General features: G+C 40.2%; 2 long non-coding RNA genes across 3 annotated transcripts in view; both read right to left on the reverse strand.

Annotated features, from left to right (window-relative positions):
• The window catches only part of LOC145548932 (uncharacterized), a 92,190-nt gene extending 88,561 nt beyond the window's left edge, over positions 1 to 3,629 (reverse strand). Inside the window, exon 1 of one of the 2 annotated variants that reach the window (XR_014084878.1) lies at positions 3,394 to 3,629. This is a non-coding gene — a long non-coding RNA (uncharacterized LOC145548932). The remainder of the gene's footprint in view (positions 1 to 3,393) is intronic. The other variant, XR_014084877.1, reaches the window with a different exon arrangement.
• Positions 3,630 to 16,178: 12,549 nt separating this feature from the next.
• LOC145548940 (uncharacterized) lies at positions 16,179 to 17,316 on the reverse strand. The gene is made up of 2 exons (XR_014084887.1): positions 16,846 to 17,316; positions 16,179 to 16,783 (listed from the first exon to the last, which is right to left on the reverse strand). It is a non-coding gene; the product is annotated as an uncharacterized LOC145548940 (long non-coding RNA).
• Between the last annotated feature and the right edge of the window lie 817 nt (positions 17,317 to 18,133).

Consider the following 18,133-nt stretch of genomic DNA (forward strand, 5'->3'; position numbering starts at 1 on the left):
AAACAGATTAGATACGGGCTATTTGTTCTCATGAGGCCTCCTATAGATCTCTGATGGCTCAGTACCAAGTTCAAGAGTGGGAGCAGGAGTGAGACGCTGCACATGATGAAAGCATTTTTATCTACTCAACTGCATTCTGTTTCCAGAGGAGGAAGGCAGCAGCAAAGCGGATTTTTGAATTTAAAATGCTGCTTGTTTTGTCGAGGTGTGGTTGGGTTTAAACGCGATTAATTACACACCCTGCAATTAAGTCCTTTAAAAATTTTAATCAAGTCACACCTCTGGCTTAGTTTGTTCTAAAGTGGTAATTTAAAACTTGCAAGTTTTGAACCTGTGCACTAGTGAAGGATGGCGTGATTGGATTGATGTTTGTGTGAATAGAACTTTAATGGACAAAATTCTGTGCAAAAGCATTTCATATGGCTTTTCTGTCAGTGTTTAGCAAACTAAACACTTTAATTTGCAAAAATCACACCTGCTGCTTTTGTTGCTGCATAAAAAGCAGTTTAGTTAAATTTGATATTTTATCTTCAAGAACATGTCAGTCATCAGGGACAGTGGGCGAGGGGGTTTCAGGTCAAAAAAAGGCCAATTCCTTCCTCATTACTTGTCAATTTCCCCTTTTCGTAATCGCTAAAAACCAAGGAGTGGCGATAGAAGATGAGGGAAATCGGGAGTGGAAGGCTGGAGGTGGAAAGCGATGCCACAACCCGCTGTTCAGCCATGCTGGGCCGGGACCACCCACCGGGCCAGTTGAGGCCGAGGCCCTGCATCATGTCAGACATGCAGACAGACATCCAGCCGAGTCATCTGGTCGCATGGGGAGGGGGGTGACGGCACAGATGGACCGGCACCGAGCATGCAAATGCACACAAACACATCGGCAACAAACTCACACTGTAAATCTGGTGTTCAAAGATTTATGCATTCCTGTGATCGTGGATGAAGCGACGCACACCTTTACCTAGCTGATGTGTGGCTACACAGGCTGCTTAAACTACACAAAGCATTTGAAAATAAAATCACAGCCTGTGGAGAAAAATCCAAGATGCATAAAATCTGGAAGTGAAAATTGATGTTTTTCCACCAAATCACGAAGTTTGAACTCTTCATTAAAGCTGTGTTATTGTGTTGGAGACAGAAACTGCTTCTTTTCCTAAACATGCATATCTGCACTACCGGAAAATTTAATTTTTTCTCAAGCACATACATGCATACATTCACCTGCGTCCTTTCATATGGTTACCTGGTCAAATGCATTTGAATCAAAAGGCTGAATCACCTTAGTATACAGTCCAGTTCTCCAGAGTCCTGCAAGTGAGTTGATTACGTGACTCAGAGGTGCAGAAGCAGAGACATGTAAAAGTTGTAAAACACCAGCCTTTAAAAGGTGACGCATGCGCTCTAAAGTTTCTAAATTTATACTTTATGTCTGTACGCTGTGAGTGCATAAAACCGAAGTCAGGATTTTGTGACTAATCATTCATTTGTAAATGCTACAAATAAAAGCCCTGGGATAATTTCCCTTTTTAAATGCGAGAGAAAAATCAGTATGAAAATGAAAAACTGATCCAATTAGCAGTAACCTTATTTTGTATCATATTTGAGCATTTGTCAACTGTATAATTTCCATCCTCAAGCAACAGTAACAATTGTAACTGAAATATAAAACATTACTCACAATACTGACGAGTAAAATGCCAAGCTGTAGCCACTTGTTGACCTGCAACCTCCCACATGAATCTACCATAGCTATGATAACAAACCATCGCAGCAGAAACTTTGTGCATGCAAAAACAACGACAGTCAGTCAATGTAATCTGTAATCATCAGGCCACAGCTTCCTTGAAGACACCCTGAAGAGCTCAACATCAACATCCTGACAGGTTTATCTTCAGATCATCCAGTGAGCGAGTTTAAAATTAAGGGCAGGTGTTCACAGATGTGCGATAGTAAACATCACCGTGTTTCATCAGGATAAATAGTATCTGAATGTAGAAAACATTTCAATAAATACAGAATCCCAGATTATGCCAACATCCCTTTAAAATCCAGGCTGCAGAGATCAAGTCCTGGTTCTGATTCTTCCACTCTCCAGCTGTGGCAGTTTGCTTTGTCCTGCCCCACAAGCCTGTTCATGCAGCTGCTTCACAACATGTTTTGCATCAGCTACACTTCGTCTGCAAGTTTTTGGGTCCATTTTCAGTGCGAGTCAGTCCAGGACTTGATTCTCACAGATGATGAGAATGCGAGGCTCATTCTTTGGCCAAAATTCCCTGAAAAGCCTCCAAAAGCTTCAGGCCTTCACCACGCTCTGCCAGGGTCTGGAGAGGAGCTCATGTCCTGTTTTCCTGTCTGGACCAGACAGTTGAGCTCTCCGAGACGAGGCACAGCTTGGAGACGATCATATCACCCATTCTGGTGCGGCTTGATCCCGATAATACAAGAGATTCAGCTCGGTTCATGCTGGAAGTAAACTGCATTCATGTTTTAATATGAGGTGGTTGTTTTTTTTTTTACCTATAGTGTGCCCTTTCTAAAGCTTCAGTCAAAAATTAACAGCAATAACTTGGGTTGGTTAGCCTTCTCATAAGAGCAAAACAAAACTGTGGGTTAATTTTTTAGTTATATCGTCATTCATTCATAAATGTCACAATTTAAACTAAATGTTTAATCAGAAACTAAATATTTAGTAACCGATTAAATGTTTAGATCTAAACTAAATACTTAGTTAGCAAGCTAAATATGTAGTTTGAAGCTAAATATTAAAGCAAAGAATGGAAAGAAGCAAAATATTTATCTTCCTAACTACATATTTATAGCTTGCTAACTACATATAGAGCTGCTAAATACATAGTAAGCAAGCTACATATTTAGCTTGAAGCTGTTTAGTTTGAAGCTAAATATTTAGCTAGCAAGATAAGCATTTGCTATGCTGAATAAATATTTAGACTTAAGCTAAATATTTAATTTTGCCAACTAAATAGTTTGAAACTGAGTTCATAAATGAATAATGGTGAAAATATGACTGAAAAATTAGTTCCGACAGGCTAACTAACCGAAATTACAGCGAGGTTTTGACGGTAACGTCACAGAGCACCACACAATTTCCAATTAATGATAATTAAGAGGCAAAATTGTATCAAAGTTGTCATTTTTCACTCCAGCTGTTATGATATTTTGGTAACAGAGGTATTGAAAGCTATTTTTTCCCCCTGTAAACAGCTTCAGAAACTAATCTATTAAGTAACATTAGAGATTCAGATCTATAAAACATCAACCCGGAAGGATTTGGGAGGTTTGTTTGCAGTTGGATCAATGGAGCTGAGTGACCTTTATGTGTAAAGCTAATAGAAACATCAAAGTGGACACAAACATGTAACAGTTAAATACCTGCACTGCACAGATGCTTCTCTCCTCCCTGTTGTCAGTGGCAAACAGCGTGAAGAAAATGAAACGAAATAAATAACTCAACAAAGTCCAACTATAGAGAAACCTATGATTAAGGCACGACAGGTGGGGCGATTGGCCGCAAACACCTGGTGTGATAAACAGGAAGCCAACCTCACTGACGGCACAAGAGGAAATTCTTCAAAATAAAACACACTGGAGGATTTTAAAACCTAAAGTGTTTGTAGATTTTCACAAGAGATTCATTTTAGAGGCAGGAAAATGTGAAGAGGCGATGTTTATTTGTCATGTATACCAGTATAAAGTGAGGCAGGAAGACTAACAATTTGGTATAAATTAGCATAAAAGATGCTTGAACTAATATAAAAACGGCCCATTTTTGAAACTCAAATGTTGATCCAACTGCTTTTAAATCGAGACAGAAAAACAACCGTTATTCCTAATGTTGCAAAAATAATACAAGACATTGATTACTACATTCTGATATAAAGCACGACAAGCCAGGAGTAACAAGTTATTTAGTCAGGCTATCTGCAGTCAATCGTCCACCAAATGAACACTGCTACCTTAGTAAGAGTAGTACGGGGCGCTGTGTTATTGTCATTAGATATTTCCACTCCAATTTCTTACAGTTTTAGAGGGGGCTAAACATGTAGAAACCTTTTTCAGCCACCTTACTGGACGTCTGGAGCAACACCCATCTGGCATCTCATTAAAGAAACTTCAGCTGCTGCGTCAGAAACCTTGATATCAATAACTAGCACCATACCTTGTTGCAAGCAGGCCAGCAAAGGGATTTCCAGAAACTTCCCATGTTGAAGTTAAGCTGGGAATTGCCTAAATATTCCAAGCTGGAAACTTTTAAGAATCCCTGGGAATAAACTAAACAATCATGGCAAAAAATAAACATTAGTATCAGAGATAAGATATATTTACAAAATATGAAACCCTACGTTCCCTTCAGTCCAACAAATTTCGGAGGCGTTGTTCCATGCTGTGCTGAAAGGAAAAAATGTGGCTCCAGCAGTCCAGAACAAACATATTCAAGTGTTCTTGCATGAACTCTGTTGTAAATATTAGGTTAAAATTGTTAAGGGTTTATTCTATATAAATTCTTCTCTTCTTTAGCTTCAAGTGCAAAGAGCATCCATCCATCCACCCTACATGTTTGTCCTCACATGGCCACCAGGGGGCTGCTGGTCCCCATCTTCAGCAGTAATTAGGTTGCAGGTGGGATTACACACCCATGTCGCCAGTCAATCGCACAAACCAAGCATTTCTTACAAAAATCAATGTAGTCAATGCTGTGTTTCCCATTTTTAATTGAAGTTATCAAAATCTGCTTTAAAATGTAAAGATTTCTCCCCTTCTTCCAACTCCCGACTCTGGGAAGCAAACTAACGAAGATGTAACAGAAGCAAGGCGCCATCTCTCTGCTGCCGCAGCCTTAAAGGCTTTAAGGTCACCGTGACATTAATTTATAACTTGACCTTTCCCCTCTCCAGCCTGTAATCAAGAGATCGACCATGAATGCAAACGTCTCTAATTTATAAATATTTAAAAACGGCTCCAGGTCCTTACATGCTTCATGCATGTTTCTGTTATTAATCACTTTATTTCCAAGAGGTTTTGATGCAGAGTGAAGATCAAGCATTAGCCGCCTATTTTTAGCTTTGACATGCAGCCTGAGAGGGTTTACATCTATTAGGTATGCAAATATGAGTATGAAATGTGCTGTATTTATTACAGGGATTTTTACTTTTAAGCACCACATTTTAATAAGAATATTTTTCCCTCAACAGAAAACAACACAACCTTTTTCTGCATCGTCACTGATCTCTCTGCCGATCTCATGGGGGGGAACAAACAAACAAGCTCGCACTCTGCGACGACGCAGAGTGTGATGGGAATTTTCTGAAACTATAATTAAAAGATGAGCCAGGAATTAAATTAAAACAACTGTTCTGTCCTGCAGAAGCATCGATAGAACAAGGAGTGATGCAGAGCAAACTTCATTTATGCAACAAAACAGAAAGAAATCAGATTAGTTTCACTGATGGAAAACGTATCGACTTGAATGTGAGGCCCAAAGTGCTGAGCCAGGATGCTGTGTTTGCTCCCTGACTCTGCAGTTATTTACATACAAATCTATGTGGCAATGAGGCACAGAGTATGAATGTGTGTGTTGGTCCTGAGCCCCAGTGTTTACCCGAGTTGCGTGGCTGGACTTCAGGGTATAGATTTCACTGAGGTCATAAGGACAATGCTCTTTGCTTTGGCCCATTTGACCTGTTAAAACATTTCGACCATACTTCCCTGAATCAGCCACACTGCTGGATGCTGCTGTGAGAACTGTTCAAATCAAAACGCCGAGTTGAGTTTGAACACAAACTTGGGGGAAATTGTCAGGATGAAACTTTATCCTGTGTGCAAACTTTAGATTTATCTTGCAGGTTCTGTACCTAGATGGTAATATCTGATGTAAAAAAAAACAAAAAAAAAAACAATAAAGCAAATTATAAATTATATTTAAACACCGGGGAAGTTCTTTCTGTACTTTTTGAAAAAAATAATGGACAAGTTTGAACAAAAATCCTGGAAAAAAAAAATCCTAGGTCAGCTAGGATCACGTAAATAATTTCTACTTGCTAAATGGAAAGATAATGAGAAAGTGTTAAAAATTGACAGAGAATTTTCTAACTTTTAAAAAATATTCAGCAGTTTACTTATTTTTCTTATTTGGTATCATTTTCTTTTAAAACTTTTGACTTGGGTCAAATCTTTGTGCATTTGTACACTAGCTTCAAGGATTAACCTAAAACTTTGACATCACTAAAAAACTTTGCAACTATGTGACAGCATGTTCAGTCCAACTATAATAAGTCATGAGATTTTGCTTTAATATTTCTGCATAAGGTTCTTGTGTCGTGACATAAATCATGTTTGTCCTCAAGTAATTTTTAAAACTACAATCTGGCTTTTTTGTATGTATTTGTTTGGCACTATATTGACAGTGGTCAGATATTTTGCTTGTCTGTGTCCATTCTCCTATTCTTACTTCAACAAACAAATGCAGCATTATATTTTCTGTATAATGCTGCAGCACAAGTAGGAGCTTTTACAAACTGTATTTTTAGAGAATAATTTGGCAAATACTGCAAAAAGATGAGATTAGTTTTTTTGGCCTTAAAGAAATTGCTAAAAAAAACAACAACCCGCAACTAAAGCACAAAAAAGCCGAATATGGAAGTTGCATCAGTTTAAATTGTTAGCACATCTCTTTACTTTTTACTCCAGTTTGACAGTTTTGAGATGAGATGAATGTAATAGCAGGAAATTACAGCAGCCTGAGAGAAGAAAATGACTAAACCGTTTAGTAAACTGTATATTGCAGCTATTTTTAAACAACCAATTCTGCCTCAGATTTGAACCGTAAAACTCAAACATCATTTTTTTTGCTGCTTGAAGACCAAAAACAACAGTTACATTGAAGTTAATGCTTACAACTAGCCCTCGACTAGTTTTACTCTTGCAGAATGAGATGCTTTACTCTAAAAATGCTTTGTGTAAACAGACATGCTGTCCAAACAGATGCCTGTTCAATAATACTGGAGGTACCAAGCATAATACATTTAAAAAAAAGGCTCTATATATATATATATATATATATATTAAAAAAACAGATTGCAATGCTTGTTGAGCTCGTAAAAACAGTTTTAATGGAAAAATAAAAAAGCAATTGGTATTTGTTATGCCTTCTAAGGATAATCAACACTGACAGAACAGGTTGTGCCCTGGGATCCATCAACACAGACATTATGCTGGTTCTTTGCGGTTGTGAAAAGATTTTCAGCAATAAAACTCAATCCACCTGGGAGTGTATTTGCCAACATGGGCACCTAATTATGTCATAAAACAGCGCGCCAACTGCGCCTCCTTTTCCCACCTCCCGCTGTCCAGCTCCTTCCTCCCAAAAATCCCACGTGGTTAAAGAAATAAAACTATATCTATTTGACGTTTATGGCGTACAGGCGAGATCTTGTATAAGAGCACCTCTAATCTAACCTCTACAGAACCGACTGCGGTTTTAAATCCTATTGCAGGGCTTGTGTGCTCGACAGCACCGAAGCATATTGGGGTAAGACACTGACTGCTAATGCAGGAGTTTTACTGCATGTAAAAAAAAATAAAAATGGCAGAAATACACAGAGGAGTCGCTGCTGCAGGTCTGAGAGGAATTCAGTGACTTAAGCTGGGGATATGAACTCACGCTGCATGATATTAGGAAATCTTGCAATAGCAATAACACAGGTGAACATTGTGATGACGATACCGGGTCCAATGCATGCCCGTTTCTCATTTGGGCTTCCATCACACTTCCATCACGCCTTTAGGCGTTTCGGGCAAGCGTTAGTGTCCAGTGTTAGCATCTGCTGGTGTGAGACTCTCTAGCCAGATGGATAAATATTACATTAGCATGAAAAATGCAAGTTAATAACTAAGAATGCAATGTCTAAGTCCCTCTTGAAAATGAGATCTGGATCTCAACGGGGTTTACCTAGATAAATAAATAAAAAAATAAAAAAAGCAATGTCTAGGTCAGTGCTTCTTAACCTTTTTTGAGGTACCGAACCCCCCAGTTGCATATGCGCATTCACCGAACCTTTCTTATTCCAAACCCCCATCCCCCACACACACACTCACACAAAATACTTTGCGGTATTCTGATTTTGTAATGTAATTATATTAGCTGTGTTACCACCCCCACACCACTAGAGGCAGTACCAACCCCGAAAAGATGCGACTAAGGAGCAGATTTAGACTATAGAATTTGGTAAAAACTGTGAGTGAGCTTTGCTGAAGTAATTAAAGACCAAAGTTCAAATCCATGCTGAGAGAGGAGCTCCTTCAATCAGGGCTCCTCCGCAGCTCTGATTGGCTAAGCAATGTAACGTGATCCTCTGCAGCAAGTGATGGCAAAGCGGGGCGTAATCATGACTTTACACAAGTGTGTCTTTACCTCCGCGGCAGAGGCTCCACCGAACCCCTGAGACCGACTCATCGAACCCCTGGGGTTCAATCGAACCCAGGTTAAGAACCACTGCTCTAGGTGCATTTGAAGTTTTTTTCTGGTAGCTTAGCCACTCCAGAGAGGGTTTGCTACTGTTTACTTACGTCTCTCTCACTGGAGTCCGAAAGCCTTGAAACCTTGTGACCATTTGCAGACTGATAAACGTTAACGATTTTGTTTCTCATCTTCTCTTACAATCATTTGCATTGATGCATGATCCTACACTGAGCCAAATCGTGGACCATGTAAAGTACGCTGCTCTTTTGAGTCCACTTCCTGCTGTCAGACAGGCTCTATTTACGTAATCTCTTGATTCTACAGGTTTGGCAGAAGTACACGAGACTAGTAAAATTGTACATTGTGTGTATAAATTTACATGCAACTGATGGAGCACAATACTTCTGCAAAGTACTGACTCAGAGGGGCTGAATGCATCGGAACGGCGTCACTTTTAATGTTTTTACTTGTAGAAGATTGAACAAATTCAGCACTGTTTTGACTTTGCCTGTTACATGTATTCTCTTTAAAATATATTTAAGGTAAAGGTTACAATAACATAAAACGTGACGAATTAATGAGGTACTGCACCTGGGGTTGAGCGGTACAATCTCTAAGTTAGAACAGGGAACCTAGATCTCTCTCCAGAGTTACTGTGTTTACTACATTGTCTTCACTGTCTAGCCAAATAAAGGAACGCCACCACCTGCATCTGACTATAAATAGCTCTGAGCCTCCTATGGATAATCACACACACATGGATGAGCCGCCATCTCCATATGTGTGGCACACATCCTTCCAGATCAGGCTCTCTCATCATTTTAGTGCTTGGTAAAAAATTCGTGCAGCGACGGACGGAAATAAATTATGTCACATTGCAGAAGCTTAATAAAACAATTCTGCAGTAAATTTGTGTTAAAATCAAAGCGACAGGAGGTCCAGCGAAAAATTAAGAGTATGTGTGACCTTTTCTGTGACCTGGCGGAGTTTGTATAGCAAACATTGCTAAGAAAACCGCACATGAGTACGGGGGCTTCCAGCTCCATCCTCCTGCAGCCAACAGCGATCCAGCTCCTAAAAGCTTCGATTTGCACGCCGTTACTCAGTCGTGAAAAATGTAAATCCCCGAGGAGAGGCTCTTGAATAAAATCCTAAAAATATGTTTTTAGTGCTGATGTGCTGAAAGGGTCACGGTGTGAGTGAGAGATGGTGTTAAAGCACTAAACCAGTTTCTGAGCTGTCGGGAGGAGCCAAACCTGTCGACACAGAGAGCCAGATACAATAATAATGCCTCCAACGGAACAACTGAAGACGGTCTTTTCCTCCTCCTCACTTTCAGGAAAAACAAAAGCTCAAGCCGGAGCTTCGGTTCCCTTGAAACCTCGTATTGTTTTGTGCCTCCGAGATTCATTCCGACGTTGCGCCGCGGAGGCCGGCCCGTCCACTCCGCTGCACGCCGAGCTGAGGTAATACGTTGTGATCGGCGCTGGCTCGTCTCTTTAATGCAGGTTAAAGTGAAATAACATGCAAAAGGCACGACTCACAAGTCAGCAGTGATTTATTTCCCAGCAGAGACTCGGACGGAGACGCACTCCATCAAGTCTAAAATGCGCGGAGGTTTGTTTGGGCCTTCTTGGCAGAACGTTTCCATCAGAATCCAAAGCTCGGTGTTCACATTATTGTCTGAACTGTCTGACAAATAGCTGCGTACAAAGTGTCGCCCTGCCTGCACGGGGACGCTCGATGCGACTCACACCCCGGATTCACACGGAGAAGATAGACGACTTTGTTCAGCCCTGAAAGATGAAATCCATCCCGTCGTACATGTTTACATCTGAAAGTCGGGACGTAAATGGCTCCGTTTGAAGTAAATGTCGGCGTGAGATAAACAAACATCTCCCCGTGAGCCTTTATTGCCTATTGTTGCTTTGCTTTACTTATGCAAAACGTCCTGATAATGGGTCAGCATGTTCCGCTTCATATCTGCGTTTTAAAATGCATCACCGGGTTTGTTTATGAAGTTATCTTACAAAGCAGGAAAAAAAATAGAGCTCTCATTTTCCCGGATTTTGATTTTTTCCTAGAAAGCCTGCTTTTGCGTCTCTTTACTTATAAAACTGTCCAGATTGTTAACCGAGAAGCGTTCAACGTCTGTTTGGGTTTACTGCCGTTGTAAATAATTTGAAGTCGAACTAATGAAGCTAAACAGAGGTCATTTTTGGAAACCGAGTACCATACTTTTGGCATTTTTCTGCAGCATTCAGTTATTACTCACAAAAGTATTCATATTCCGTCTTTCAAACCACAACCTTTAATCCATCGCTTTGAGTTTTTACGCGACAGATTAAAGCAGAAGTTGATGTGCAGATTTTTGATGCCTCTAAATAAAATCCAGTAGAAGCAACAGCCTTCAGATGTTTGTGTGATTTAATCTCAGTATAAGTCCAGCTGCCATGTAAAGGCCCCCAGAAGTCTTGATGCCGTTTTTTTCACTGTTATTCTCTAAGACCAAGAGGCTCCTTCAGACTCGCTGTGATACAGACTGCTACAGAAAACCTTCCTTCCCACAGGCATCACCATCTACACAGACTCTTCGTTTGAGTCATTACGATAAGTTTGCCTTTAGCATTAATTCAATTTGAAGGTAGATCAAAGCATTTTCAGTAATTGCAATGGTCTAGTCCAAGTCTAGGCCTGAACTCAACTGACAGCATGCAGCAACACTTGAAAAATGGTTGTCCACAAATGAGTACAAATTGAAATCCTTAAATCTGAGGTCATGGAGAAGATAAGCGAGAAATAATCCTACTTGCTTTAGAGAGATCCTGCAAAGGTTTTTGTGATGCCACAAAATCTGCAGTGACATTTCTTTTGGTGAAAGAGCTGGGTACGTTGAGCTGCCGAAACTCGACAAATACGGCCATTCTTGCAATCTGCTCTTACAGTAATCCTCCCCCCCCCTACTTTTTCATACATTGAATTTTCTGACTTATAATTCTTCTGGGACCTTTGTACATCGGCTTACCAGACTCAAAGAGTTGCACTCTTGTTTCTGAAGGCTCTTCTTCCCATCTGACAATGATGTACATCCTGACTTCAACTAAATATCTGATGTTTTAACCAAGCAAACCTTCTTCAAAATGCATATTAGTGATGTTCTAATAATGTGTATCTGACACACCTGTAAAATGTGGAAATGTGGGGGTGTCCAAATGTAAAAGCAATAAAAACAGCTTTGATTTTTCCCCACAAGTTTAGGTCTTCCTCACTTTCTACTTTTTTTCTGTAAACACTAATCCATCTTCCTGTTTCTTATGGGGAAAAATATTACATTTAATCAGTATTTAATAGTTTATAGCTGCTTAGAACAGGGCTTTGCATGTTGAAGATGACATGCAATTAAAAATGATTATATCAACAGCTAAGAAACTTGAGATTAAACTCAAGACAAAATGCATTTTGAACATCTCTGAAATGTACTACAAAAATGAAAACTCCATATTTCTTCATATTTTGATTTCAGAGTCAGATTTGTGGCAGTCTGTTAAAGTTCTCTTCACAGGTTCTCTATAATTTCTGAGGGTCTTTCACAGGTTTTTTTGTTGTTTTTTTTTTTTTGCCTCACTTTCAATCATTGAGCAAAAGAGGCTTCTAGAGCCAGGAGATGAAGAGGTGTTTGTGTAAGTAGTAGGAAACCTGGCAACAAACCAATTTTAAATTGGATTTTAGCCACTTTGCTTCCATCAGCCTGTCACAAGGACACAGCTTGTTTCCATTCTGTTCACTGAATCTATAACAAATACCAAAGATAACACTGTTTATCCGAAAGAAAGAGTTTTCCAGCACAAATAAGGTGATTCCCTTTGAGCCATTAGCTGAAAATGTGGTGCAAAGCAGATGATCAGTTATACGAAACCACATCTCACAGGTCTTGTGTCAGACTTTACTGGATTTTTATTTCCCTTATGTTTCACATTTTACAAGAAATACTTTTTTTTTTCTTTTCTTTTAGTTCCTTGTTTTCCCAGCACTGGACATAAACCGAGTGGAAACACTCACCCAAGAAAGACTCCACAAAGTCTGACAAAGAACTAATCAAGAACATTTTAGAACATTTCAGAAACATTTGCTTGGAAGAACGGAAAATGAACGATGGGTGGTAAAACTTTTGCACACTAGCAACCACAAATTGGTTACTGCTCTTAGAGGAGGAAATGGTCCTTGTCAAGAGAAACTAAAAGATTGAAGCAAGGCTGAAACTAGCATTAATTTGTGAAAAAAAAATGTTGTGCAATGTGACTCCACATTTGCAGATTTACACATTTTCTTTCTAAATGTCTCTAAATATTATGAACTGCAGCTTAGGGTAAATACCCAGGCTTGGTGGTGGCCATGCATCCATTAGCGGAGCGTATTTTTTGTTTAAACCTTTAGCACATTAAATTTTTACACATAAATTCTAAAGTGCTAATTTATTTGGCTGTTTAGTAAACTTTCAGTCAGCATTTTATATTCATGCTCTTATTTTGAAGTCAGTGAAGCAGGTATTCTGTTTCCTCTTTTTCTCTCTCCAAATACAGAAATAAAATAATAAACTGACAGTAAAGAACAAGATAAACATAGATATCATATTCAAGGGCATTAGCATGTGCGAATTACAATGTCAAAATTATATTAGTGATCTTTGGCTGTATTCCTTGAAGGGTAGATATTTGAAGTTGGCTCTTTTGCATTAGCAGCACTAAAATCTATGATTAGTGCATTAGAGTTAGCACCCTAACTTTTTAGTAGTGATGATCACCCCTGCTTTGGCACAATGCTACTTCACACACTTCTAAAGCAAAGCAGCCAATCCAGGAGCGCATATTATATTCCTATGCCGATTGGCTGTACCACCAATAATGAAGAAAAGGAAAACTTTAGCTTCTGCTGTAGTTCTAAGATGGCTTCCACTGTGCAAATTATTGCTTGTTAAGGTAAATTTGGTGTTTCTACTATTAAAATAGGCAGCAATAATGTCTTTAGAGAAGATCCCAAGTGAATTTGAGCTATTTATAGAGATGCAACATTATCATATCCTAGCAGATCCTTTTCCAAAACACTGTTAACGTATCAAATTTACCAAACAGTTTTTGTTTTAACATAGTGAATGTTAGCATGCCCTTTTTGGCTTCCCTTTTCTCCCGATCCTTCCCCTGAATGTCGCACATCTTTTTCGCAAAGCATGCAGCTGCTTGTAAGTTGAGAAATGTCAACTCTATTTGTTGTGCCCCTTTAGCCTGACATTGTACCCTGAAAAACACAAATTTCATCAAATTCTCCATGTTTTCTAGTGCCTTCTTCCTGTGTTTTCATTTGGTTCCCTCACCTCGGACACATTTCACCAATAAACGCTGAACCTTCTTGCACAATGTCTAGTTATGTGTTTTGGCTTGCTTGCAGCTTTCTATGCAGGAAAAATGGCTACATGTTAACTCCCTAGGAGTGTGCATACCATGGGCATGAATCAAACACAGCAAAGGATCCCCTTGATTATAGGCAATAAACCTGAAATCCATACCTTATATCACTCCTTTCTTGCATCTTTTAGAAGTTCTGAAGATCAGAAGGAGTTCATTACATCGGGATCCTTCAACAGAGCTGCCTCGATAATATCCTGCCTCTCTCTTTCTCTGTGGTTTGAATTAATGCAGACAGTTCTTATCCAGAGAGCATTAACAATTTCCTTTTTTTTACAACACCATAATCCCAGCCAGATTTCCTCCCAACTCCGTCTCCTAAATATCTGCCTCTACACAGTGTCGATCAAACTCCTTTTCCTTCCCCTGTTATACACTGCTGGACCAAATGCCTCCCTCAGAATAGCAGATCCATGTGCCAATCTGCAGATTTTATGGCTTTCACAGGGATAAGGCACAGTGTGCAGTCTAAGCCCCTGAAAGAAATTTTCCTAGTCAGTAGTTTAGATCAGTTTTGCAGATTCCCCCAGCCTCCCTCTCTCCCGTTCTCTCTTATGCTTTCTGTTTGTGTGTTTATGAGCACATAAAGATACAGAGCCAGGCTTCAGACTTTGGGCTCCTTAGATCTCGACATTGGCTTGTTGTCGGCCAGATTTTTAAATCCTGGGAGAGAAGCTCGGTGGCAATCCCTGCCAACGAGTATTAAGTTTTCATTAGGCGTGCTGAACCTGCTGCAGCACCAACTGCCCCCTGGCAACTCATCCAAAAGCTTTTATAATTGTGTTTGAACTCCAGGCCAAGCTAAACCTCTGTAAGGAAGTGCTATGATGTCTCTGTGCATATAGTGTTTTGGTGTTCAATATCAGGAGTTATCTCCCGTCGCTCCCCGGTGAACTCGCGGACAAAAAGACGAGCACATCGCCCAAGTGAGTTCTGGGCTAAAACAGCCGCACTGCATCCATCTTTCACTTTCATGACCTTTCTGAGAGGCCTGACCCCAGATTCACCACAAACAGCCAATGCATCTCATCCTGGATTGCAGCCAAATGGCCTCCTCCACTGCTGCTCTTCTGTCCAGCATGGGGCCAAAAGAAATGCAGATGATGACATAATGACAACCGCAGAAGACAACAGGAGGGTGTCAGTGAGGAGCAGAGTGAAGGAAATCATTAGAAGAGAAAACACGGAGGGGAAAAAAACGGGCAGTGTGAATGCAAATACAGATGGGGAAGATATGGAAATATGTGAAACAGAATAATGAAGAGAAAGGTAAATGGAGAGTGAACCATTTACGGTTTGTCCTCCCGGTGTTACTGTTGTGCATTTATCCCCAGCTAAGCTCTGAAGCGGCTTGAAGTCCGTAATCGACATCAGTTCTGCAGCCTCCTGGGATCGGATCGGCTCAATTGTGGTCAGAAGTTTGCATACACTCAATAGTATGAAACTCACATTAACTTTCAACTTTTAATGTTTCGCTTAAAGTGATTTTTCTCCACGGTGCAATGATCGTTCAGCACACAACTCTACTGATTTTGAGAACTGGATGCACACAGGGTGGAAATTATGAGTACAGGCTCAAATATATACATACACCTCCTTTAATATTTGATTAAATTTCCTCCAGAGTTACTTACAACTTTTATAATTATAACAATTCTTTTAGAAGTGAGTAGAAGTCAGGTCTGAAATGTTTCGTGACTTCCACATTCAATTCCGTTTGTTAATTTACCACTGACATGGACCTCTCAGCTCCTAGCCAAAACCGTATGTGCAATTTGGAGATGTGGGCGCTTCCATCCAGCTAGGAGCTCAACTCCAGTATATCCTAATCCCTTTTTGGAAGGGACCTGTTGATGGCACTGTATTTGCAAGCATGGGGATTGTTCAATTTAGATGCTTGATGAGATCTCGTTGGCTGCAGCCAAAGTAGTGGCGGAGCTGTGATGAAGTTGTAGTCTTGGCTTGACTCCATCACAGCCAGTTCTGCTTTACATTCTTTGGCCAATCACATGCATTGAGATTTTTAACAGGATTTTCTCACACAGCCGTTAATGCCAGAAATATAAGAGAACAGCCAAGAGTGGCTCTTTTATATCTGTATGTGGCGGGAGCAGTGTGTTAAAAAGTGGAAACTTAAATTCAAAAGCACTATTTTAGCAAAAATAAAATTGGTTGCAATGACTACTAAAAAGTTACCTTTAAGGCACACAGACCCGCTACAGATGAGGCTTGAGACAATCTCACAATTCAACAATTTTATTTATTCCACAATTGGTTAATCAAAAAATACTAATCTAAAATCACTCACACCTTAAAAGTCAGTTATGGCTCAACTCAGAGACGGGAGTGAAATTCGGGGTAGTGTCCTAAAAGAAAAGAAACACAGCAAACGAAACAAAGCAAAACAAAAGAAAATCGTGCACCAAACCAGAAGTAGTACCACCACCCAGAAAGTCCACCACCAACACCACGAGCTGGCCGTTCCTGTTAAAATAGAAGAAACATTCAAATTACAAATACAATTATACAGTTCAGTCCACAACAACTCAAGCAGCAATAGTCCGAATTAAAAGTCTGTCCTGGGAGGAACCGATCCGCTGTAGCAGACGCCACTCAAAGCGGCACTAGAAGGCTTAGTCCGAGCTGGTCCCCAATCAGCCCAAATCAGCCACACTGGACGAGTGATAGGAGCCGCTTTACGCAGATCCGGACGGCGGGCATGAAGCCAGCAAACAGGACGACAGGTAGGCAGCCGACAGATTATCCAGGTGACAGGTGGACAACCAGAACAGCAGGCAAACAGCCGGCCCAGGACAAACAGCCAGCCAAGGACAAACAGCAGCGGCTATCAAAAATAAATGTTAGAAATGGAATCTAAAAGCATGCAAACTCCAGCACTTCACTTACCACCGAGCTCTTTATGTAGTGCCTCTAACAGGAAGGAGGAGACATGGAGCTTGTACAGGCGGCCAAAGGTACAATTGATCGCCGATCAGAGTGTCGTTAAGCGCATTGTTTGAGCGCACGCATTAAGTTGCAGCTGTTATACAGAAAATGTAAATGAATCACAAGTAATAAGCTTGCTTAAGAGAGATGAAGCCTGCCTTACCCAGCGTGCAGCACCAACAAACGCAGAGGTCTGAACCGGAAGGAAAACAACGTCATGTCAACCAGGTGAGGGAGGGCCCTTTATATACAGGCAGCCAGCGAGCGCCACAACCAATTAGATTCAGGCACTTGTGTGGTGCGTTCAAAGCCTACAGGGCATACTGCCACATTCATTTAGCCTTAAAAAATAAAAAAAAATATATACAGGTCTATTACACCATTTTTTTCATCATCATATTCCCAAAAGAAGGTATTAGTAACCAGTATGAATTTATCCTTGTGTATGTGTTCTCATCTTTAATTTTACAGCCATGTGGTAGTGAATAAAATATTCAACTGGAAAACGAGAAACCAAAAAAAAAAAAAAAACTTACCTTATTTGTGGTTCAAAATGCCTCAAAGATATTTAGCTTAGACAGACACTGTCTAAGGGTATTTGAGGGTATTTTTTTTATCCTGATTGTTAAAGACAACAACAGATGCAATACAGCAGATTCAACCCAGTAAATTCAACAGATTCACTGGGCGAGAGGCAGGGTACACCCTGGGGAGGCCACCAGTCCATCACAGGACAGGAAACCGTCCACACACTCATCCCTAAGGACAATCCAGGGTATCCAGTAGTTTATATGATGCCCCCCCATGAAACAAATCTTTGACTTGTTGGGTAAGGTAGTTGAAGTATAGCTCCAGCCCTACATTTTCAATAAAACAAGTGTAACATCAACATCACAGGTCAACATCCATTCATCCATAATAAAGATACACTCCTTTATCTCCTCTAATGGCGCTAAAGCAGGAAGATGATAAGTAACCCACACCACAGCTGATTTAAAACAGTGAAGCAGCAAACCAAAGTCCCAAAGCGTATCACTTGGGTATAACATTAGTAGTGTTTGTTCAGCCACTTAACCTCAGCCTGTCATTTGTTCTGCGGCTTTAAACATTAGTAGCATGCATGGCTAGCTAGATCTATACTGACTGCCGTGCGGACTGGCTCTCATATGCCGACATGCCCTTTTACTCCAGACACTGAACTTCAACGCTCTGATGGGTGTGTGAAGATTAGAGTGGTCTACTACAGAAT

Source organism: Poecilia reticulata, chromosome 18 (assembly GCF_904066995.2).
Source record: "Poecilia reticulata chromosome 18, P_reticulata-male-v2, whole genome shotgun sequence".
In the NCBI taxonomy this organism is placed as follows: domain Eukaryota; kingdom Metazoa; phylum Chordata; class Actinopteri; order Cyprinodontiformes; family Poeciliidae; genus Poecilia; species Poecilia reticulata.